At 42.0% G+C, this 16,208-nt stretch overlaps 1 protein-coding gene across 3 annotated transcripts in view; it reads left to right on the top strand.

Moving 5' to 3' along the window:
- Positions 1-16,208, top strand: part of LOC134226633 (mucin-4) — an 817,146-nt gene that overhangs the window by 102,090 nt on the left and 698,848 nt on the right. The window contains exon 3 of one of the 3 annotated variants that reach the window (XM_062707532.1): positions 5,899-5,958. The exons of the other annotated variants lie outside the window; for them this stretch is intronic. The gene's annotated coding sequence lies outside the window, so the exon portion shown is untranslated. The remainder of the gene's footprint in view (positions 1-5,898; positions 5,959-16,208) is intronic. 3 annotated transcript variants of the gene reach the window in all.

Below are 16,208 nucleotides of genomic sequence, written 5' to 3'. Positions count from 1 at the left end.
CGCCGCCATTTTCAGTTTTAGACCAATGACCTATTAGAAAAAGTTTAAGTATCCTTTGAGTGCTTTTTGTTTATATAAAACATACGATTGTAAACTACTTGTGAAAAAAGTTATTAACAAATTAGTACCATGACATCGATATGACATTTCCCGTCACTGGGAAGAAGCCTTTCCAAGCTTCTGGAAGAAGCCTTTCCAAGCTTCTGGAAGAAGCCTTTCCAAGCTTCTGGAAGAAGCCTTTCCAAGCTTCTGGAAGAAGCCTTTCCAAGCTTCTGGAAGAAACCTTTCCAAGCATCTGGAAGAAGCCTTTCCAAACTTCTTGAAGAAGCCTTTCCAAGCTTCTGGAAGAAGCCTTTCCAAGCTTCTGGAAGAAGCCTTTCCAAACTTCTGGAGAAAGCCTTTCCAAGCTTCTGGAAGAAGCCTTTCCAAGCTTCTTGAAGAAGCCTTTCCAAGCTTCTTGAAGAAGCCTTTCCAAGCTTCAGGAAGAAGCCTTTCCAATCTCCTGGAAGAAGCCTTTCCAAGCCAAACTTCTTGAAGAAGCCTTTCCAAGCTTCTGGAAGAAACCTTTCCAAGCTTCTGGAAGAAGACTTTTCAAACTTCTGGAAGAAGCCTTCTAAGCTTCTGGAAGAAGCCTTTCCAAGCTTCTGAAAGGAACCTTCCCAAGCTTCTGGAAGAAGCTTTTCCAAGTTTCTGGAAAAAGCCTTTCCAAGCTTCTGTAAGAGGCCTTTCCAAGCTTCTGGAAGAAACCTTTCCAAGCTTCTGGAAGAAGCCTTTCCAAACTTCTGGAAGAAGCCTTTTCACGTTTCTGGAAGAAGCCTTTCCAAGCCTCTGGAAGAAGCCTTTCCAAGCTTCTGGAAGAAGAAGCTTCTGGAAGAAGCCTTTCCAAACTTCTGGAGAAAGCCTTTCCAAGCTTCTGGAAGAAGCCTTTCCAAGCTTCTTGAAGAAGCCTTTCCAAGCTTTTTGAAGAAGCCTTTCCAAGCTTCAGGAAGAAGCCTTTCCAATCTCCTGGAAAAAGCCTTTCCAAGCCAAACTTCTTGAACAAGCCTTTCCAAGCTTCTGGAAGAAACCTTTCCAATCTCCTGGAAGAAGCCTTTCCAAGCCAAACTTCTTGAACAAGCCTTTCCAAGCTTCTGGAAGAAACCTTTCCAAGCTTCTGGAAGAAGACTTTTCAAACTTCTGGAAGAAGCCTTCTAAGCTTCTGGAAGAAGCCTTTCCAAGCTTCTGAAAGGAACCTTCCCAAGCTTCTGGAAGAAGCTTTTCCAAGTTTCTGGAAAAAGCCTTTCCAAGCTTTTGTAAGAGGCCTTTCCACGCTTCTAGAAGAGGCCTTGTCATATTTTCAAAAAAGAGCCATTTCAAACTAACGGAAAAAGCCTTTTCATGTTTTAGGATGTCACTTTTTCGAGCTTTTGGAAGGAAGTTTTTCCAAGCTTCTGGAAGAAGCCTTTCCAAGCTTCTGGAAGAAGCCTTTCCAAGCTTCTGGAAGAAGCCTTTCCAAGCTTCTGGAAGAAGCCTTTCCAAGCTTCTGGAAGAAGCCTTTTCAAGCTTCTGGAAGAAGCCTTTCCAAGCTTCTGGAAGAAGCCTTTCCAAGCTTCTGGAAGAAGCCTTTCCAAGCTTCTGGAAGAAGCCTTTCCAAGCTTCTGGAAGAAGCCTTTCCAAGCTTCTGGAAGAAGCCTTTCCAAGCTTCTGGAAGAAGCCTTTCCAGCTTCTGGAAGAAGCCTTTCAAGCTTGTGGAAGAAGCCTTTCAATCTTCTTGAAGAAGCTTTCGAAGTTTCTGGAAGAAGTTTTCTAAACTTCTGGAAGAAGCTTTCTAAGCTTCTAGAGGAAGCTTTCTAAGCTTCCGGAAAAAGCTTTCCAAGCTTTTGGAAAAAGCTTTCTAAGCTTCTGGAAAAAGCTTCCTAAACTTCTGGAAAAAGCTTCCCAAGCTTCTGGAGGAAGCTTTCCAAGCTTATGGAGGAAGCCTCCCAAGCTTATGGAGGAAGCTTTCTAAGCTGCTGGAAGAAGCCTTCCAGCTCTGGAAGAAGCCTTCCAAGCTTCTGGAAGAAGCTTTCCCAGCTTCTGGAAGAAGCTTTCCCAGCTTCTGGAAGAAGCCTTCCCAGCTTCTGGAAGAAGCCTTCCCAGCTTCTGGAAGAAGCCTTCCCAGCTTCTGGAAGAAGCCTTCCCAGCTTCTGGAAGAAGCCTTCCCAGCTTCTGGAAGAAGCCTTCCCAGCTTCTGGAGGAAGCCTTTCCAAGCTTCTGGAAGAAGCCTTTCCAAGCTTCTGGAAGAAGCCTCTCAAAGCTTCTGGAAGAAGCCTTTCCAAGCTTCTGGAAGAAGCCTTTCCAAGCTTCTGGAAGAAGCCTTTCCAAGCTTCTGGAAGAAGCCTTTCCAAGCTTCTGGAAGAAGCCTTTCCAAGCTTCTGGAAGTAGCCTTTCCAAGTTTCTGGCAGCAGCCTTTTCAAGATTCTGGAAGAAAACCTTTCCTAGCTTCTGGAAGAAACCTTTCCAAGCTTTAGATCAAGCTTCTAAAAGAAGCTTTTTCAAGCTACTGGATGAAGATTTTCCAAGTTTCTAAAAGAAGGTTTTCAAGATTCCGGAAGAAGCCTTTCCGAGCTACTGGATGAATCTTTTCCAAGCTTCTGAAAAAAGCCTTCCCAAGCTTCTGGAAGAAACCTTACCAAGCAGAATAAGCCTTTCCGAACTTCTGGAAAAAGATTTTCCAAGCTTCTTAAAGAACGCTTTCAAGATTCAGGAAGAAGTCTTTCCGAACTTTTAGAAGAATCTTTTCCCGGCTTCTGGAAGAAGCTTTCCAAGATTCTGGAAGAAGCTTTCCAAGATTCTGGTAGAAGCCTTTTCGAGGCTTGTAAGAAACCTTTCCAAGCTACTGAAAGAAAAAGACTTTAACGAACTTCTGAAAGAAGCCTCCCAAAGCTTCTGGAAGAAGCCTTCCCAAGTTTCTGGAAGTTGCCTTTCCGAGGCTCTGAATGAAACATTTCTAAGCTTCTGGAAGAAGCCTTTCCAAGCTTCTGGAGAAGCCTTTCCAAGCTTTTGAAAGTTGCCTTTCCATGGTTCTGAAAGAAGCCTTTCCAATCTTCTGGAAGATGCCTTCCCAAGCTTCTGGGAGGAGCCTTTCCAAACCTTTGGAAGAAGCCTTTTCAAGCTCCTGGAGGATTCCTTTCCAAGCTTTCGGAAAAAATCTACCAAGCTTCAGGAAGATGCCTTTCCAAGCTTCTGAAAGAAGCCTGTCCGATCTTCTGCTCTTTCCGATCAAATATTTATCAATAATTATGTCTCCCTCTTCTCGATTTCCTTCTATCAAATTGTCATTTCCTAATGCCAGACTAAAGGCAGACTAATGTCAAATCCTATAAACGTTTTTTTTTTCATTTTATTTGTTTTAAAATTTATTTTTTACTACTCGATCAGGCCCTTCCTTGTCCAACCAACCGAATGTCAAATGCAAGATTGGTATCAGTGCCGCAATTTGAATCGATTTTGACTCGATTATTTTGGATTTCTCCACTCCTCACCAACTTCATTTTCAAATTTTCGTGGTGTTCAAACCATTTAAAATTCTTGAATTTTGAACAAGGCAGAAAAACAAAATACGGCAGACTGGATTTGAACCATGGACGTCGGGGTTCGGAGGCCAGTATGTCGACTACACACCCATCGATGCTTGAATACTTGGCTAGGAGACAGCGTATATAAAGCAATATTGGTGGAATAACCAGTCGAAGATTCATAAGGCGCGAATTTTGATTTTTGACAGTACAGTTTGCTGAGTGTAGGAGATAATTTTTATTTAATATTAGTAACGGCCTAATTTTGTTTTATTTATGGAAAGTTTGTATTTTCTCCATCGTTCACACCGCGAAAATCGGAAGACTGCGGTGGGCCGGGCACGTAGCCAGAATATCGGACAGTAATCTGGTTAAAATAGTTCGATGGGAACAAGAAGGCGAGGTGCACAGCGAGCAAGGTGGATCGATCAGGCGGAGCCATGAACCGAGTTGAATGGAGAAGACTCCGGCGAATGACAAAATAATTTGAACTGTTTATAAAAACCATGAAACTTGTAAAATGCTTTCTCGATGCTTTCGAGTAAAGCCTTCTTAAATTCTTAAAAGGAGTCTTCCCAAACCTTGATGTCCTTAAGCCTTAAGCCTGCTCAAGTGGTTATTTGGTACTGTTTTGATTTTGAAATTCTTGTGTATGAGAACAGAGCTCAATATGAACGAAAAAAATATATCCGGCAACTATTCAAGAGCAAAACTGAAGAATCACTTTCTTTTTTATTCCGATAGGGTATCCGTGCGGAGGGTATGAATTGGAATGTAACCCCAAGTCGAACGAAGACGCGGCTCGACAAGGTTTTTCAATTTCATATTCGATCAACGAACATCGCCCACCGTTATCGGGGACTATTTCAATGTTTCTGATGTCTGATTTTGTTATTTTCTGTAACAGTAGCAGCGGTCTCGGCATGATGAAATCAAAACACCCCCGCCAAATGCGAAACTTTTCTTTGAATCTAATTTTGGAATAAACTTGGACTAAAAGACTTACAAAAGCGATTTTTTTATCGTTCAAGAGTTCAGTTCCTTTCGACGAATTGAGATAGTGCTTGGTTACGTAAAGTGGGAACATTGCAGGCAATTGAATTTGATCTTGTCGAATCACAATTGTTTTCTTGGTTATTTATATTATTTCCACTGGGTGTAAAAATGAAAATTCTACCTAATTGTTGTTGTGAACCAAATAAAGTGTTTCAGCCAATTAGAGATTCTTTTCTCTCGAATTGCATTTTTCGGTTTTATCATGGCCATGTCGCTGTCTTATTGAAGAAACGAACTTTCAAGATATCGGCATGGCTTTTTCACCTGACCCTGTGTGGACTCTTTTCCGTACCACTCGCAAAGCAAAATTCAACCGAACCCAAATTCAATCCTCTCGAACTCGCAAATTCAGATAGAGATAGAACGGCCATCAAAAACGAGTAGATTGGGGATTGACTTTTGAATCGATTTTCCCTCACCCCTGACCGAAAGACGGGGCAGAACAAGTGGCAGCCTCAGCGTCACAAACGACGACGACGACGACGACGGCGAAGGAAGTGGGAAGTGTTGTGTGCGTGTTGTGATTTCTGAATTTTCAATTTGATGGGAAGGTGACGTTGCGTTCGTGTTGTCGTTGCGAACGGGATTTTTTTCTTCTTCCAATCGAGGAAAGAGCTTCCCAGTTCCAAGAAGGAACTCGGATCATTAGGAGAAGGAATGGGGGGAAGGAGTGGATTTTGCTCACTTGCTCTCAAGAGGCTCGAGTGAAACGAACAAATCAATGGATTGGTAGATTGTGAGTGGAATTGTTGATTAGGTCTGAGGCTTTTATTTCGGGTGAATTGATTGGTTGTTGGGATGAAAATACCCGAACAGGTTGGGACGACAGTTTCTCAGATGATTGGACATTTGATGTCGATTTGATGGGATGAGGATGAAAAAGATGAGAGATAATAAATAGATGAGAGTTTTTTTAGGTGTTAGTTAAAGCTGCCCAAGGTTAAATATAAGGAACATATTATGCATGATGATCTAATATGAACACCATTGGTAATAAGAAGTTATATACTGTCAAGCAGAAGTTGATAACAATCAGCAATAATATGGCGGTATCCATTAAGTACTTCGCGCTTCTAGAAGAGACTGATGGATTTGAGATGCGTTACCACTTATATTGAAAAATAAATTATAATACTAAAAGTAAGACAAAGTTGAAGTGGGGAAACAGCTGGGAATGTTGCTTGCGATGATTTCATTTACATTTCAAATTGGCATTACTAATTATTATCAATTTGTTTCCTAAAACTTCTAAGAATCAAACTTCAAGAAATCAATAATTTAATATGTCTTCCTTTTTTATTTACAGGTACTCCATTGGAAAAAACGCTGCTCAAATTCACACAACTTATACGGAGGATTATGATAGGTAACAAAACTAAAGACATAAACACTGAAGTAAATGCCAGATTTGTAGCTTGAAAGTGTATAACCCAACATGTTTCTAAAAAAATTTAAATCCAAAATAACAGTGCATACGCCCCTGAAGTTTTGAGTTGCTCTTCTATCGCCACTAAACATGGTGGAATAATTTGAAATGAAAATGATTCATTCCGAACTTTTCATGCTGATTCTCTCAAGAAATAATTTCACTTACAACTGCCAAAGGATTACTTTTAATTCAACGCAGAGTTTTTCCACCTCCCCATCCAGCAGCCAGCGTCGCGTCAGCTCTCGTTGGAATTCAGACAGAAATAGCTCCATAGAAATTGCGAGGCCGAGAGACGAAAAAAGAAAGAATTCAAAGCATGCAGCGGAAACGCAGAAAAGTCACTTCCCAAGAACCCAAGCAGCAGCTGAAAAGAACTTTTTTCCTTCTTCAGTTGCCTTTGAGTGGCTTTTCAGCCTGCAGTTGAAATAACTTTACACACAATCAAAAAGGAAGTGGAAGAAAGAAAAAAGAATGCTCGAAATATCCTCCAAGAGCGGCACCCGGAGGCAGCAGAAACCGAACGAAATGTAAATAAGCATTCGAGTTAATTACTTTTTAATATGGAAATTGAGATTCTCGTGCCTCGTGGAGTCGAGACGGAAAAAAATAAAGACCTTCTTGGGAAGCTCCCTCAGATGATTCATCGATTTCCCGCTGTGGGAGATTTTTCTCCTCTCTCTCGCACTCCGTTTTGTTCTTGGCTGTGGAAAGTTTACACTTGACCGCCCCGAAAGCCAATTTATCAGCTCAACCAATAAAAAAAAAACCTGTAATTAACGTCAAAATAGGGACGGATGATTTTTGTTGATTTATTTCCATTAGAGCGATGATATTTGCGTTTCGGCGATATTTTTTACGAGCTCAGAAGCTTGTTGGAATCCTCACAGAATCTGCAGCTTCTATGTCAACATAGGCTCCAGCCCTCGAAGAGGCAGAGTAGAGAAGTTATTAATAGTTTACGAGATTTAAATAAGAATAAATATCCGTCACTCGATGTGATTTTCAGAATATCACAATCAATACTGATACCGAGTTGAACAGTTTAGCTAACTAATTTTAATCTAACCCGCCTAACCCTATGAGCAGTCTTCTGAAATATTTAGGGTATTACACCACACGGCTATCGACGCTGCAAGAAACCATCTCGCTGGATAGCCATAATATGAATTTTGAATTTGTCAAAACAAGCTTTCACGGTTTTCGTAATTCTATTTTTAGGAACTGTTGTCATGAGATCGGTCTTATGAAAATCGTATGAGTTATTTCCTTCAGCATATGTGTGTTGTGTAACCTCGAGACTACCGCCATTTGCGTATTTTATAAGCTTATAAAGGCTTGAAAAGGCTTGCTCTAGAAGCATTCCTCAAGCATGGAAGAACTTCAAAAGGTTGGAAAGATTTTTTCCAGAATGCTAGGAAGACTTATTCTAAAGGCTTGAAGAGGCTTCTTCTAAAAATATGGAATGGCTTTTTCTAGAAGCATGGAAAGGGTTTCTTCTTCCAGGAGCTTGCGAAAACTTTTTCCAGAAGCTTGGAAAGGCTTCTTAAGGCTTCTTTTAGAAGCTTGGAAAAGATTTTCCAGTAACATGGAAAGACTGGAAAGATCTTTCAGAAGCATGGAAAGGCTTCTTCCTGAAGCTTGGCTTTTTCCAAAGGCTTGAGGTTTGGAATAGCTTCCTCCAGATGCTAGGAAGGGCGTCTTTTAGAAGATTGGAAATGTTTTCTAGAAGCTTGGAGAGGCTTCGTCCAGAAGCTTGGGAAGGCTTCTTCCGGAAGCTTGGAAAAGCTTCTTCCAGAAGCTTGGAAAGGCTTCTTCCAGAAGCATGGAAAAGCTTCCAAAAGCTTGGAAAGGCTTCTTCCACTTGTTCCAGAAGCTTGAAAGTGCTTCTTCCACTTGTTCCAGCATGGAAAAGCTTCTTTCAGAAACTTGGAAAGTTTTTTTCAGAAGCTTGGAAAAGCTTCTTTCAGAAGCTTGGAAAAACTTCTTTCAGAAGCTTGGAGATGCTTCTTTCAGAAGCTTGGATAAGCTTCTTCCAGAAGCATGGATAAGCTTCTTCCAAAAGCTTGGAAAGGCTTCTTCCAGAAGTTTGGAAAAGCTTCTTCCACTTGTTCCAGCATGAAAAAGCTTCTTTCAGAAGCTTGGAAAGGCTTATTTCAGAAGCTTGGAAAAGCTTCTTCCAGAAGCTAGGAAAAGCTTCTTTCAGAAGCTTGGAAAAGCTTCTTTCAGAAGCTTGGAAAGGCTTCTTTCAGAGGCTTGGAAAGGCTTCATCCAGAAGCTTAGAAAGGCTTCTTCCAGAAGCTTGGAAAGGCTCTTTCCAGTAGTTTGGGGAGTCTTCTTCCAGAAGCTTCTGTCAGTAGTTTGAAAAGACTTCTTCCAAAAGCATGGAAAGGCTTCTTCCAGAAGATTGGAAAGGCTTCATACAGAAGCTTGAAAAGGCTTCTTCCAGAAGCTTGGAAAGGCTTCTTCCAGAAGCTTGGAAAGGCTTCTTCCAGAAGCTTGGAAAGGCTTCTTCTAGAAGCTTGGAAAGGCTTCTTCTAGAAGCTTGGAAAGGCTTCTTCTAGAAGCTTGGAAAGGCTTCTTCTTGTAGCTTGGAAAGTCTTGTTCTAGAAACTTGGAAAGGCTTCTTCCAGAAGCTTGGAAAGGCTTCTTCTAGAAGCTTGGTGCCGCTTCTTCCAGAAGCTCGGAAAGGCTTCTTCCAGAAGATTGGAAAGTTTCTTACAGAAGATTGGAAAGCTTCTTACAGAAGATTGGAAAGGCTTCTTCCAGAAGCTTGAGGCTTCTTCCAGAAGCTTGGAAGGCTTCTTCCAGAAGATTGGAAAACTTCTTCCAGAAGCTTGGTGCCGCTTCTTCCAGAAGCTTGAGAAGCCTTCTTCCAGAAACTTGAGAAGCCCTCTTCCAGAAGTATGAAAAGGCTTCTTCCAGAAGCTTGAAAAGGCTTCTCCCAGAAGCTTGGAAAGGCTTCTCCCAGAAGCTTGAAAAGGCTTTTCCCAGAAGCTTGGAAAGGCTTCTCCCAGAAGCTTGAAAATGCTTTTTCTAGAACCTTGGAAAGGCTTCTCTCAGAAGCTTTAAAAGGCTTCTTCTAGAACCTTGGAAAGGCTTCTTCTAGAACCTTGGAAAGGCTTCTTCCAGAAGCTTGGAAAGGCTTCTTCCAGAAGCTTGGAAAGGCTTCTTCCAGAAGCTTGGAAAAGCTTCGCCCAGAAGCTTGAAAACGCTTCTCCAGAAGCTTGGAAAGGCTTCTTTCAGAAGCTTGGAAAGGCTTCTTTCAGAAGCTTGGAAAGGCTTCTTTCAGAAGCTTGGAAAGGCTTCTTTCAAAATCTTGGAAAGGTTTCTTCCAGAAGCTTGGAAAGGCTTTCTCCAGAAACTTGAAAACGCTTCACCAGAACCAACAAAACCAGGCTTCTTCCAGAAGCTTGGAAAGGCTTCTTCTAGAAGCTTGGAAAGGCTTCTTTCAGAAGCTTGGAAAGGCTTCATCCAGAAGCTTGGAAAGGCTTCCTCCATAAGCTTGAAAACGCTTCTCCAGAAGCTTGGAAACGCTTTTGCCAGTAGCTTGGAGAGGCTTCTGCCAGTAGCTTGGAGAGGCTTCTTCCAGAAGCTTGAAAGGGCTGCTCCAGAAGCTTGGAAAGGCTTCTTCCAGAAGCTTGGAAAGGCTTCTTCCAGAAGCTTGAAAAGGCTTCTCCCAGAAGCTTGGAGAGGCTTCTGCCAGTAGCTTGGAGAAGCTTCTTCCAGAAGCATGAAAGGGCTGCTCCAGAAGCTTGGAAAGGCTTCTTCCAGAAGCTTGGAAAGGCTTCTGCCAGAAGCTTGGAAAGGCTCCTTCCAGAAGCTTGGAAAGGCTTCTTCCAGAAGCTTGAAAAGGCTTCTTCCAGAAGTTTGAAAAGGCTTCTTCCAGAAGCTTGAAAAGGCTTCTCCCAGAAGCTTGAAAAGGCTTCTTCCAGAAGCTTGAAAAGGCTTCTCCCAGAATCTTGGAAAGGCTTCTTCCAGAAGCTTGAAAAGGCTTTTCCCAGAAGCTTGGAAAGGCTTCTCCCAGAAGCTTGAAAATGCTTTTTCTAGAACCTTGGAAAGGCTTCTCTCAGAAGCTTGGAGGGCTTCTCTCTTGGAAGCTTGGAAAGGCTTCTTCCAGAAGCTTGGTAAGGCTTCTTCCAGAAGCTTGGTAAGGCTTCTTCCAGAAGCTTGGAAAGGCTCCTTCCAGAAGCTTGGAAAGGCTCCTTCCAGAAGCTTGGAAAGGCTCCTTGCAGAAGCTTGAAAAGGCTCCTTGCAGAAGCTTGAAAAGGCTTCTTCCAGAAGCTTGAAAAGGCTTCTCCCAGAAGCTTGAAAAGGCTTTTCCCAGAATCTTGGAAAGGCTTCTCCCAGAAGCTTGGAAAGGCTTCTTCCAGAAGCTTGAAAAGGCTTCTTCCAGAAGCTTGAAAAGGCTTTTCCCAGAATCTTGGAAAGGCTTCTCCCAGAAGCTTGAAAAGGCTTCTTCCAGAAGCTTGGAAAGGCTTCTTCTAGAAGCTTGAAAAGGCTTCTTCCAGAAGCTTGAAAAGGCTTCTTCCAGAAGCTTGGAAAGGCTTCTTCCAGAAGCTTGGAAAGGCTTCTTCCAGAAGCTTGGAAAGGCTTCTTCCAGAAGCTTGGAAAGGCTTCTTCCAGAAGCTTGAAAAGGCTTCTTCCAGAAGCTTGAAAAGGCTTCTCCAAGAAGCTTGGAAAGGCTTCTTCCAGAAGCTTGAAAAGGCTTTTCCCAGAAGCTTGGAAAGGCTTCTCCCAGAAGCTTGAAAATGCTTTTTCTAGAACCTTGGAAAGGCTTCTCTCAGAAGCTTTAAAAGGCTTCGTCTATAACCTTGGAAAGGCTTCTTCCAGAAGCTTGGAAAGGCTTCTTCCAGAAGCTTGGAAAGGCTTCTTCCAGAAGCTTGGAAAGGCTTCTTCCAGAAGCTTGGAAAGGCTTCTTCCAGAAGCTTGAAAAGGCTTCTTCCAGAAGCTTGAAAAGGCTTCTTCCAGAAGCTTGAAAAGGCTTTTCCCAGAAGCTTGGAAAGGCTTCTCCCAGAAGCTTGAAAATGCTTTTTCTAGAACCTTGGAAAGGCTTCTCTCAGAAGCTTTAAAAGGCTTCTTCTAGAACCTTGGAAAGGCTTCTCCCAGAAGCTTGGAAAGGCTTCTCCCAGAAGCTTGAAAAGGCTTTTCCCAGAAGCTTGGAAAGGCTTCTCCCAGAAGCTTGAAAATGCTTTTTCTAGAACCTTGGAAAGGCTTCTCTCAGAAGCTTTAAAAGGCTTCTTCTAGAACCTTGGAAAGGCTGCTTCCAGTAGCTTGGAAAGGCTTCTTCCAGAAGCTTGGAATGGCTTCTTCCAGAAGCTTGGAAAAGCTTCGCCCAGAAGCTTGAAAACGCTTCGCCCAGAAGCTTGAAAACGCTTCTCCAGAAGCTTGGAAAAGCTTCTTTCAGAAGCTTGGAAAAGCTTCTTTCAGAAGCTTGGAAAGGCTTCTTTCAGAAGCTTGGAAAGGCTTCTTCCAAAATCTTGGAAAGGTTTCTTCCAGAAGCTTGGAAAGGCTTTCTCCAGAAACTTGAAAACGCTTCACCAGAACCTTGACGAGGCTTCATCCAGAAGCTTGGAAAGGCTTCTGCCAGTAGCTTGGAGAGGCTTCTTCCAAAAGCATGGAAATGCAGAAGTTTGGAAATGCTTCTTCCAGAAGTTTGACAAGGCTTCTTCCATAAGCTTGGAAAGGCTTCTTTCAGAAGCTTGGAAAGGCTCTTTCCAGTAGTTTGGGGAGTCTTCTTCCAGAAGCTTCTGCCAGTAGTTTGGAAAGGCTTCTTCCAAAAGCTTGGAAAGGCTTCTTCCAAAAGCTTGGAAAGGCTTCTTCCAGAAGCTTGGAAAGGCTTCATACAGAAGCTTGGAAAGGCTTCTTCCAGAAGCTTGGCAAGGCTTCATCCAGAAGCTTGCAAAGACTTCTCCAGAAGATTGGAAAGGCTTCTTTCAGTAGCTTAGAGAGGCTTTTTTCCAGAAGCTTGAGAACGCTTCTTCAGAAGCTTGGCAAGGCTTCTTCCAGAAGCTTGAAAAGGCTTCTCCCAGAAGCTTGGAAAGGCTTCTCCCAGAAGCTTGAAAAGGCTTTTCCCAGAAGCTTGGAAAGGCTTCTCCCAGAAGCTTGAAAAGGCTTTTCCCAGAAGCTTGGAAAGGCTTCTCCCAGAAGCTTGAAAATGCTTTTTCTAGAACCTTGGAAAGGCTTCCCTCAGAAGCTTTAAAAGGCTTCTTCTAGAACCTTGAAAAGGCTTCGCTCATAAGCTTGGAAAGGCTTCTCCCAGAAGCTTGGAAAGGCTTCTCCCAAAAGCTTGGAAAAGCTTCTCCCAGGAGCTTGGAAAGGCTTCTTCCAGAAGCTTGGAAAGGCTTCTTCCAGAAGCTTGGAAAGGCTTCTTCCAGAAGCTTGGAAAGGCTTCTTCCAGAAGCTTGGAAAGGCTTCTTCCAGAAGCTTGGAAAGGCTTCTTCCCGAAGCTTGGAAAGGCTTCTTCCAGAAGCTTGCAAAGGCTTCTTCCAGAAGCTTGGAAAGGCTTCTCCCAGAAGCTTGGAAATGCTTCTTCCAAAAGCTTGGAAAGGCTTCTTCTTTTCTATCTTTTTCCAATAGTATAGAATGGCTTGTTTCTGAAACTTGGAAAGGCTTCTTCCATATACTTGGGAAGGTTGCTACCTGATGCATGGAAAGGCTTCTTCCAGAGGCTGGAAAATACTTTGTTCAAAAGGAAAATTGGAAGGGCTTTGCTTAGTAGCTTAAAAAAATTCTTCCAGAAAATAGGAAAGGCTTCGTTTGGAAGCTTGGACATGTTTATTGTTAGCTTGCATATGCTTCTATTTAGGTATGGCATCCTCCAGAAGTTTGAAATGGTTTCGTCCTAAAGTTTTGAAATGCTTCTAATAGATGCTTGACTCCTTCCAGAAGTTTTGAAAGTATTTTTCCAGAAGTTTGGAAAGGTTTTTCCGAAACTAGGAAGCACTGCACAATGGTCGGATTCGTCAAATTTCACGACATAAATCGATAACTCGAAAACTATCGGTGCTATTTTTGGTGTAAGTTGCGATTAGGGTGGCCTTGTGATTTTTATTTTGAAAATATTTTTATTTAACCTTTCGAGTTAGGAGATCATATTATTCTACAAATTTATAGAGAATTTAATTCTAAGCATTTTTGCTTAATAAACATTTATTTTATCTCATATAGGTAATGTTTTATGACAAAATTACTAAATTTAGATAGGGTGGCTCCGAAAAAAATAGTTTTTAGCTTCCACTTTCACCAATTCAAAATATTTTCAAAAACTGTCCAAGCATCGTTTCACGGTCTTTGGAAAGCGCATCTTTTGGTTACATAGGATGGTTGATAGCTTCATTTTCAAGCGTATTATAAGCTGCAGCTAGTAGCAAATATTAGCAAATATTTCAATCGTATTCTGAAAGTATACATGCAGGCCCATCAAATTCATGGTATTTCACTTGTCCATCTTTGTCTTGTAGATCGTTTTTTCTGAAGACGTCAAAACTTTAGCACTGTTAGTTTTCGAGTTATCGATTTATGTCGTGAAATTTGACGAATCCGACCATTGTGCACTGGGATGAAAATGGGAACAATTCCCCTATTAGGTTAATATTCTTTTAAGAAATCCGTATAGGAATGGGTTGCTTAAGTTATTGAATAGTTTATGATGCCTAATGTCATCTTACCTAAGAGTAGTTGGTCTATTGATATCTACCGCTCATACAAACATCAGGAACAAATGCCGCTTCTTTTTCATGTCTGTTATTGATTGATTTCCCTTTGCGCTATAGTTAAATGCAAATCGAATTTCCTACGAATGTGCATAGCTCTGGTGAATGAGAAAAATCAAAGCATCATCCTCATGGCGAAAGTCCAACAAATGCACGTGGAGCCACAATAAAGAGAGATTAATTCACCTCATTTTTTTTTGTGCACGTACAGAACCACTCACTCCCTTGGGACCAGCTCAACGCCCCAAACGATGATGGTCACTGAACAAACAACACTTCAAGCTCATGTGTCTGTGTGTTGACGAGTCTTGATGCATTCGTTCTTTGGCAAGCCAGCTTCTATGTCTCGCACAGCATTGCCTTCTCTAAATGTGATTTTCTTCAAATGATTCGTACAGAATCAAATCACTCCTCGCCGGTGTTGTTGCGAACCTATCTATAGGTATGGTTGACGCTGTTGGAAGGGAACCGGCAGAGACAAACGAACGACCGAACTATAAAAGCGCATCGACGACATCACGAGACGCACACCTGTCGATGTCCGTTGGACCGAATGTTTTTTGCGCAGCACCCGTTCCGCGTCTGAACCCCCGGCACGGGACAGAACCTCAAATCGCACATACACACACACACACACACACACTTGAGAATCTTCAGTGCGCTGCTGGTTTGGTGTTTCAAACTATGATCATGTTGATGGCACTACTAATGGTACATGGATGGGGACATTCGGTTGGAATCTGGACAGAAACTGCACCGTTCAAAGAATATGCTAAGGAACACAAAAATCGGACAAATTAGATAACTTAACAAATGATTAACAACATTTAACAAATTGGACAAATTGCACAATTTGAATGCATTGAACGAATTGGATAAATTGGACAAATGTGACTAAATTTATTTTTTTTAGGATGAGCGGATTTGGGTTGCACTTTAAATTTTTTTTAAAAGAGTTCAAGCTAGCGATGGTTACATCACTACTGTCTGCCAAAGTATCAAAAGGTTGTCTGTTTTGATTTCTTCCATTTATCGTATTTTACATTTTAATACGATTAGTAATGTATTCAAATTTAGAACAATGTAAACCAATAGATAGATAGTGCCGCCAAAGTAAAACGGAATAAAATATAGCTTCGCCTGGTATCTGTTCACTGTGCGGACGATGGTGCAGTGTCCAACGTCTCACTGCCCAACAGTCAGTAGTGGATGGCCTCCTTTCCTGCCGAGTGTCTGCGGAGAGACGTAGATTTAGGTGCTAGAACAACGACATCGAAGCATAACGAGTCAAATACGACATTCCATCTCAAATTTGGACCGATCTCCCTATTTCGGGTTGATGGACGAGGGGAGCATCATTATGGAGCACCATGCTGCTCCACTCTATGATTTTCGCTGATCATCATCCATAGCTTAATGAGATCGTTTTTTTTTCGCTGTGACGGGGAAAAAATTGGGCCCCTTCCAAATCGTTTCTCAAATTCAATCAAATCAAACTTGTTTCGGAATGGATGGGCCCCTCGGCACCGCTGGGTGCCGTCTCCGCCGTCTCCGGCTTTGATATTTTCTGACAATTCTATTCCACCGGGAGGGACTTTTGTGTCTGGTGCGATCTTGCGTTGCTCTGGCGATGGTGACGGGAAGATATACACAGAAGAGAATTGTTGGCCGTTCGTCCACCGGACGAAAGCAAAGCGCAGCTTGGCCAACAAATTCAAACGTAATTTAATGATAAAAATTTAATTTTGTTACATTTTGAACTGAATTCTTCCGCCGTCTTCGTCGGCTTCATCGTCGATTCAGTGTACAATGGGCAAATCCGGCAGCAGGAAAATGTGTTTCCTGAAAAATGTAACGAATCGGTTTGGGGTAGCATTATTTACGTCGAAAATTTGGTGACGTAATATGAGGGAAAAGTGATCATTTTTTAACAATTGTGTTTGAATGAGTCCAAATGAAGAAGTGGCGTTTTTACCAAGTACACGTCTCCATTTACAAATACTTTATATTTTACCGATTCATGAACACACAAAAATCAAAATCAATAAGAAGATTCAATATATGGAAAGCGTAGTAAAATTATATTCTTGAAAATATGATCAATCTGTTTCCCTGTCTTTTTATGGCTTCCCTTTCGCTGATAAATATTGGGTTAAAAGATCATTTGGCATGTCCACTGTGCCCTGTCATGTCGGTCGTTTTGTTTTATTCGTACCTACAGCACTTTTGAAGCAGCTTCAGCAGAATCGCAAAAATTCTTTCGCGATGGTTCATTGTTTCATTTGTTTTTTTTCTTTCGTTTCGCCCCAGTTGCCACGTGCTACGTGGTTCCAAGTAAAGAGGTCCGGTTTCAAAAGTTTCCGAAATGGAGTCCAAACGGTGAGCACGCAGGCAGATGGATTCCTCGTGCTTTGGCAATGAGACGCGGTATGGAGTTGTAAAAGAATTCCAGTCCGTTTCATGTTTCCAATTCCG

The sequence above is a fragment of the Armigeres subalbatus genome, chromosome 1 (genome assembly GCF_024139115.2).
Source record: "Armigeres subalbatus isolate Guangzhou_Male chromosome 1, GZ_Asu_2, whole genome shotgun sequence".
NCBI classification, from domain to species: Eukaryota; Metazoa; Arthropoda; class Insecta; order Diptera; family Culicidae; genus Armigeres; species Armigeres subalbatus.
This window is presented reverse-complemented; position numbering and strand designations above follow the sequence as displayed.